We start from the raw sequence: 7,917 nt of genomic DNA, 5'->3' as shown, positions 1-7,917 counted from the left end.
ACGCATTGCGCAATAATACAAAGCAAATTAAATATCTACTTGCTGAAGCAGTTTTTATTTTAGCCAACCAGATGTTCACGTCTGGCAGCAATGCACTAGCAAAAGCCACAGGGCAGTGACATCAGCTCCCTACCAACAAGACTCCTATGTTTGGAATGGGATTCTTTCAATGCAGCGGGTTTGTGCAGAAGAAGACTTCTGAAATTAATTGGAGACTTAAGTTGATGAGAAGCAATTACCCTTCACAGTATGAATTAAAATGGTGTGCTGCTTTTTATATGAAAAATGAGAAAAAGGGTATTGCAGAGAGGATTTATATTAGACCCTGACGCCCCCGATAAAACGAGGGAGTGGTTGTACAGTATTTGTTAGCTTATTTGTTTTTCTATGGGTCTTTCGCTATATCGCGGTGAAGGTCTCAAAAAAAAAGCCATTTGGGAAAACCTCACAAGGACAATCGCTTAAAGTTTGCAAAACAGCATTCGAATGATGGATATGAGTTTGTGTCAAAGGCTTTGTGGAGTGATGAACAAAAATTGGAGAAATTCTGGTGAGGTGTACAAAGAAGAAAACACCATAGCCACGTCAAGCATGGAGGTGGTAATATCCTTCTATAATGCTGTTTTTCCACTAATGACACAGGAAATTTAGTTCCAATACATGGTAAAATTGATTCCGTAGCATACCAAAAGATATCGGCCAATCATCTGAAACTATATATATATATATATATATATATATATATATATATATATATATATATAGTTGTAATAAAAAAATAAGCTGACAAATGGTTTTTGATTAAAAAACACTTTATATACAAGAAAGGTATACCTCCAATACAATCATATAAGCACAAGGCATAAACTGACTTCAGACAAGGCCTCAGTACAGCTCAGTGCATACGTTTGTATCAGAATCACAGATATCCATGGAGTCAATTCGAAAGAGATGAAAAGACTGACAAGACTTTACAATGTTTGATATCACCGTGTAACAATTTTTTTTTTTTTTTTTCCTGGGTAGTAAGAGTTATTTCCTAATTGCTTATGCCTCAAAAGTATAGAAAGTGGCTATTATTCCCCACACACTTTGCTTTTGTGACCAGGACAGTGATATTTCAAAATATCACTATTTCCAATGGGAAAACGGGCAAATGTGTGTCTTTTCGTTCACATAAAGTCAGAAAAAAACAACATATGAATCCAAATTAACATGTATTTATACTGAAGTAGTACAAAATGACTACAAAAGATTTAGAAGTGAGTAGTTTTTTGAGATTTACGATTATACTGTAAATACTACACTGTAGTGTACCAGCAGGTCCAAATGGGTCAAACAAGTACTGTATTTATACACTGACACAGTGACTATGTTGAAACTGAAGGCCACAGTTGAATGAAGTCTGACATGCTCAATGTAAAATGACATATGTAAGCCTCAAGCAATACTTTTTTTCTAGTAAATTTTTAAATTGCAATTACTGTGGCAATGTAGTGGCTACAACAGCTAATGTTCTTGGACAAGGGTTATTTACAAATGCAGAATTTTCAACAGTCTTGTGCGTGCGAGGAATTGAACAAAATATTAGAGTGGATTAGATAGAGAATTTACCTAGCCAAGTTTCAAATACATTAAACATGTCAGTATAGTCTAGTTTAATTATTTGTACTTGAGCATTTAGTGAGGAAATACCTGGTTGCTTGTAAAGGGAGCCATGTCATCATAACCAAAAGATAATCCAGTATTTTATTGATTCTGAGGAGACATTAAAACCATTTTTGGTTACATAATGGTGCTCCATATTTGCCCCTGATGGCATATTTTGACATATTTTTGAAGTAATTAGATCTTTTTATTATAAAATGTGTCTGGCACTATTTTCTTCTTCATCAGCTGCATTGTTCATTACTGCTGCATCAAATATGCCATAAGAGATACTTAAGGAAATTATGAAGGCAACTTCTCAGTATAATCCAGTCCTTCCTGTATAATTATTTAATTATGTCTTTTCTAAATCGAGACAAAAAAGCATTCAACCAGTAGCTGTACATTTTTTTTTACTTTTGGCTCCAAATAAGTTATTGAATAACAAATAAATAATGAAGAATATAAAACTGTGCTGTAAGATATTACAATTTCAGGCTTCTTTTTTTCCTGGCATTTTTAGCAAAACTTAAGAACACATTATTTAAGTGGCATGCACCGTGATATACTGTTTTATATACAGTACTTGTTGTGACCATACGTTTTGGGATATCCTGCATCCATCTCTGTTTGTTCTTCTGTCCCATCTGGTGTCAGAGAGCAAACAGCTGGTCATGTTGGAAAAGAATACATAATAAATACTAAAGATTCACTTTAGGAGAGGCTGTGCAGGGCGAGGAGGTTGCTGGAATACAATGCTTAAGACTTAATATGACGCTGTGTGTATTTTCATTTGTTGACAGTGGTTGTGCTTCATCCTGCAATTTGGTCTCTCTGGGTTTTTTTCAGTGGAATGCTCAAGCAATTAATGTGCATTTATTTCTTGGATGTGGATATAGCTAGCTCTTATATTTCGATCTGCTTTCAAAGCTTTAATCTGGACTGCACAGAGGAGAGAGATACAATAAAATAAGAACAAAGGGTAAGTAACCATGTTTCAAATGTGTCGCTTCAGGTGTTACACCGAGAGCTGGCTGATTTAAATATTCACTGGAATTTCACCTTACTGGCGGCACACTGTTGAAGTCTATCCATGTTTGTGTAATTCTTTGATTATTTGCACTTCTAACAAGGCACTTAATGCTGGATTCTTCATTAAAATGCAAGCATGGCATATGTACTAAACAGCTTTTGATTTATTGACTGTATAAGCCTATACCCCAGTGCATACTCCCCCCCCCCCCCCCCCCTTGAAGATGAAGCAGGATAATATTTCAGTAGCTTACAGTGGCTGAATACCTTCAGGGAATGCTAATAAAGCACAATCGATTTCCAAAATACGCATGTGGCTGTTTTGCGCATTCACTCAGTCTGTCTTCTGGTTTATCTGGAGCTATACAGATGAGAAATGATTTGCAGATTACTTATTAACAAGAAAACCACCTGCCGTCTGCATTCTTTCTGAATAAATTAAATTTGAGCAGTGAATACAGCCAGTACTCTTTTAAATCTCACGTTCAACACTCTGATTGTACACAGTTGAACTGAATTAGGACGAGGGGGTGGTGTCAGGTTAATGACACAGGCTAGGGAAAATGGCTTGAAAAATGGTGTACATTGTGCAGTAACATATGAAAAACTTTCAAAACCAGCTCTGATCCCTTAAAGCCTTGGAATGAATCTTTTAGTTAACACATAGTAACAGTGATTATTCATACCCACTGTGTGAAAGTGTTTACTTTATTGTCTTGGTTTTCATTTGTTGCTTATGCCTAACATTTTGTAGGCAAATGTAAAAATACAGGCTTTTAGAAATATTGTTTTAAAGCAGCTAACACAGTCTCGGGTTGTTGACATCAGTACACCAACAACCCGACATACAACATGTTAATGATTTAAGAGCTTTATAAATTGATTTTATTGCTCACAGATTTTAATGTAAAATATGTGCCATGAATACACAAGAATGCCACGCTGCATCCTTTAAAATCCTTGCTATTGAGATATTTATTCAAAAGCTGATGTCCTAAAATGTTGATTTAAAAAGTTCAAGGCAGCATTAATTATCCAGCAGGAGGAAATTGCACCAACATGTAGTTATAAACAGCTGAGGACCCTAGTCATTCACTCTTGCACGTACATGAAGACTAACAGGCACGCAACAAGATTTCAGACCCCAATCACTGACATATGTTTGTCTACAGCTCTGTGGAAAGTCAGGAACTTGGCTTGTGCACCGTGCTGATCATTAGTTGATTATTATTCATAAAGGTTACTGTAAGGGGCCTTGCCTTTCAACCGCCCACTTAGAAGACCAATCAAATGATTAAAAAAGGCTGTTATTCTTGATTTGTGTAAATGGTTTTAGTTACTCTACCAATTGCGTAGACAAAGACCATTCCCAAACAGCATTTAAAACCATGCTATTGTGCTGTGTAGATTGACCAAAAAAAATTAATTAATTAAAAAAAGAAAAAAAAAGCTTTTATTTTATTTTTTTACAGTATCTTAACGTATGATAATTTGAAATTCAGGAATAATGGCACCTTTAAATTCAAGGTAATTGAGATGTTTATTTCATACTAAGCTAAAAAACTGAATCAGTTTTGAATGATCGTTTTGTCTGAAATTTCATATCGATTCTTATAAAAAAAAAGTGCACAGACAAACACTCACTGTTAAATATTCCAAAACAGACCCATGCCACGTTTACAGGAGGGTTTACAATGCTATTCTTATGAAAGGGTGCCTAAAGGCTGCCTTGCAAATAAACTGAAGACTGGTACAACAAATGCTCTAGTATCGTTGCTTTGTTTGATCCTACCTGTTTTCCATATACAATTTTAAACCCTACAGTATACCATGCATGACTTTAACATACTTCTATATGAGACAGTTTATCTGCAGGTAAAACAGTTTCTGGTTAGGGTTAGATGCTTTAATGTGTTTTATAGCTTTCAGAAGTCTTGCCCTTGTCTGTATCTCTCTTGCTTTTGACATTGTCAAAAAATCTTCCTAAACTTGGATAAACTGATAAATCACAAAAAATGTGGTCATTTAAAACACTACCACTACTACTACTACTAATACTATAACTCTGGACTATACGGCACCCAAATGTACCAGTATTTGCATCATCTTGTACTTGCACTGAACTGCTCCACACTTTATTCTACTACTGCTCTTAACTATAACTATTTCCTATATCTTGTACTTGATTTTACTCCTATAGATATCTGTATTCATGTTTTTTGTAACTGCTCTTATTTGAAATTGTTCTTTTACTACGTGCTCTTAATGGAATTTACTCTTATAAGGAAACATTTTTACTATAAGTTTACTGCTCTTAGTCGAATTTGCTCTTAAATGTAATTACTGTATTCTTTATTTTGCTCTTATTTGAATTTGATCTTACTTTCTTCTGACTGTGTTGTACTTTATAACTGCTGTTATCTGTAATGTGATATTGTGTAATGTGATATTTTGTAACAACTGTAAGTCGCCCTGGATAGGTACAAAATGAAAATGCTGTGTCCAAACAGAATGTGTCTTGCATTAGATTGTCAGGAATGCTGTCAGCCTAGTGCTTGCTTGTCCAATTTTTTATTGCATGTCTCACTTTTTTATTTTATAATGTCTGCCTTTCAGTTATACATTTTTTGCAAATTTTTAGCAATTGGTCACCATTCACAAATATATTCCTTTTCAATTTGTCAAATTCCCAACTTCTTATTCCCAAAACATGATGATGATCTTTGACAAGCCAACTGAAGTTTGTTTACCTGACTGTGGTTACTGTTCTCAAGTACTTTCTTCTAATTGCATTTCATGAGATGTGTATGTTGGTTTTCTTAGTGGTTCGATCTGTTCAGCACTCTGTCACTCACAATCATTGCATCTAATCAGCACTCTGTATTCCAATAAGATGAGTCTTGGTTTGTTGCAGAGCTCAGACACTGCATCTAAAATTCCATGTTCCAAAGCTGTTCCCTGTTTATTCTGATGTGTGAGACCTCATCATGTTCCCCTGAAAGGTCCATATAAATCTTTATCCAAGCTGTTTAATTCGTGTTTCATCACTGCCGTTCCGTTACAAGTCTCATCTTGCAGCCCTCAGATCCAAACTTCAGTGCTCAGGAAAGACTAAGCACTGAAGTACATCTCCTAGAGATTTGTCAAAATGAGTCTTTCCATTTTTTGCATTAGAAGCCTCTTGTGTTTAATGCCTCAATTTATTTTACTTGCTATGTAAGTTTGCAATGCTGGAATGAGTTTGCAGTGTGTGGTGTTGTCACACTAGTCATGATTTAACATCACCTCGCTCTGATCCAATTTAATGCCTGACCCTAGTGATCAGGTCACCCTTCAAGCTGACAGCATACCATGGTTTTGAGGACAGCAAAAGTGTGATTTGATTTGTTTATATTATTATCATTTGTATTGCATTTTGTGATCAAATACCACTGCTTCAGACATTTACTAAGAACTAGTCTATTTGACTTTGGGAAATACAAATAATAAGGTTCTATATAAAACATAATAATAACTTACCCAGAACAGCTATTTGGATCACTAAACATTAAATAGCTTCAGTTGTCAACCTTCCAATAATTGGAATCATTTGAGGTCCATGCCCCTATATTGCACTTATTCATGATTCCTTGCAGCAGTCTGGGGTTTATTTTGATAATCAAAGTGGTAGCAGAGCTTCATAATACTGCTAAAACTTCTAAACCTGATATATTGCAGAATGCTTTTCACTACATTTAGCAAATCAATAAATCACCCCTGGGGGTAACACCACAAGGATCACTGTTTAGACCTCCTTTGTCGATTCAAGTTCACTGCTGCTGCCTCCACTTCTGTAACAGGTGTCTGTAACATAATTCAGATGGGCTTTCTTTGCTGAGATATCGGCAGCAATATGAACTAATAATAATAATAATAATAATAATAATAATAATAATAATAATAATAATAATTTTAAAAAATCATTAGTCTTCTTTCAACACTCATGCTATTAGTGTCTGCTTTCCTTAAGACTCAAGGTGACCTCAAACAGGCCTTTTTTTGTCTCTTTTTCATACTGTTTCTGCTGTCATTTTATTGTCACTTCACGGCTTTATACAGGTTATCTTTTACACAATAAGGGCCATTGCTTGTCCATAAAAACCAAAAGAAAATCTGAGCTTTCACAACCTACACAAAGTGTAATAAAGTATAGTGAAAGCATGGTAAAGCCCAGAGGTATGGTCAAATAGATGAAGACAAATCATGGTAAACCATTGTAAAAGGGTAAATGTGTATTATAACAATGGCAAAAGCATGGAAAAACTGCAACATTAATGTGCTTATTTACTATGGTAACTTTTATAAGGGAAGAGCCAACAGCATATGTTACTATTGCGTGTTTCTAAAACTTCTATTGGAGCATTATCACTGTGTAAACTTTTAATGGTATACAGTACTTCACACTAATACTACCTGTTCTGCTATGTTAGGAACTGACGTCTCTCTCTACTATAACAAAGGGATTTTAACAGAAAATTTGCCAGCAATTGGTTCAAACTAGATATTTATTTTTACCATTGTTTAAAATAGGCTAAAGTTTTTAACAAACATATTTTGTAATGACAGCCCACTGAAAATGACAGCATGTTTAATATTGTAGCTCCACCAGATCTCCCTTGGCTGCCCTCAATGGGTTTACTTTACAGTAGCATTAGAACATGCCTGTACTCCATTACTCTATCTCTATATAAACTCTGAATGTGATTTATTACAAGAGTCCAGAGCCTATTACAGATTTTATATATATATGTTGTATTTTTTGTACCACTGAATATTATGGTTGAGTGTTTTAAAGCTGATGTTTGCAACACACTTGAACTTGACAGCAATGGCATGCACTGAACAGGACTGGAAACTAAACACATGTGTCTGTTATTTAGAAAGGTTTTATTTCTACTTTAAAATCCCCATTACATCCCAAATATTTCATGCAATGGTAGGCAAGGTTAAAACAAGTTCATGTACTTGTATCCGAATGGGTATGATAATCAGACAGTGATATTTTCCAGATTAATGCACTCTCAATCTCAAGAATGAAAATTTGCACAATGCAGGGAAACTGCTTAGAAAGAATATGGGAATTTGCAGCCCTTGGGTAATTTGCAGCATCTATAATTTAATAACCGTTCAAAGCAATTTTAGAACTGTAATATATGCATATCTATTATTTCCATCTTAGCGCTTACTAGATAGAGCAAC

The sequence above is a fragment of the Polyodon spathula genome, chromosome 14, assembly GCF_017654505.1.
Source record: "Polyodon spathula isolate WHYD16114869_AA chromosome 14, ASM1765450v1, whole genome shotgun sequence".
Taxonomy (NCBI): domain Eukaryota; kingdom Metazoa; phylum Chordata; class Actinopteri; order Acipenseriformes; family Polyodontidae; genus Polyodon; species Polyodon spathula.
The sequence above is the reverse complement of the archived record's forward strand: the minus strand, read 5'-3'. Positions refer to the sequence as shown.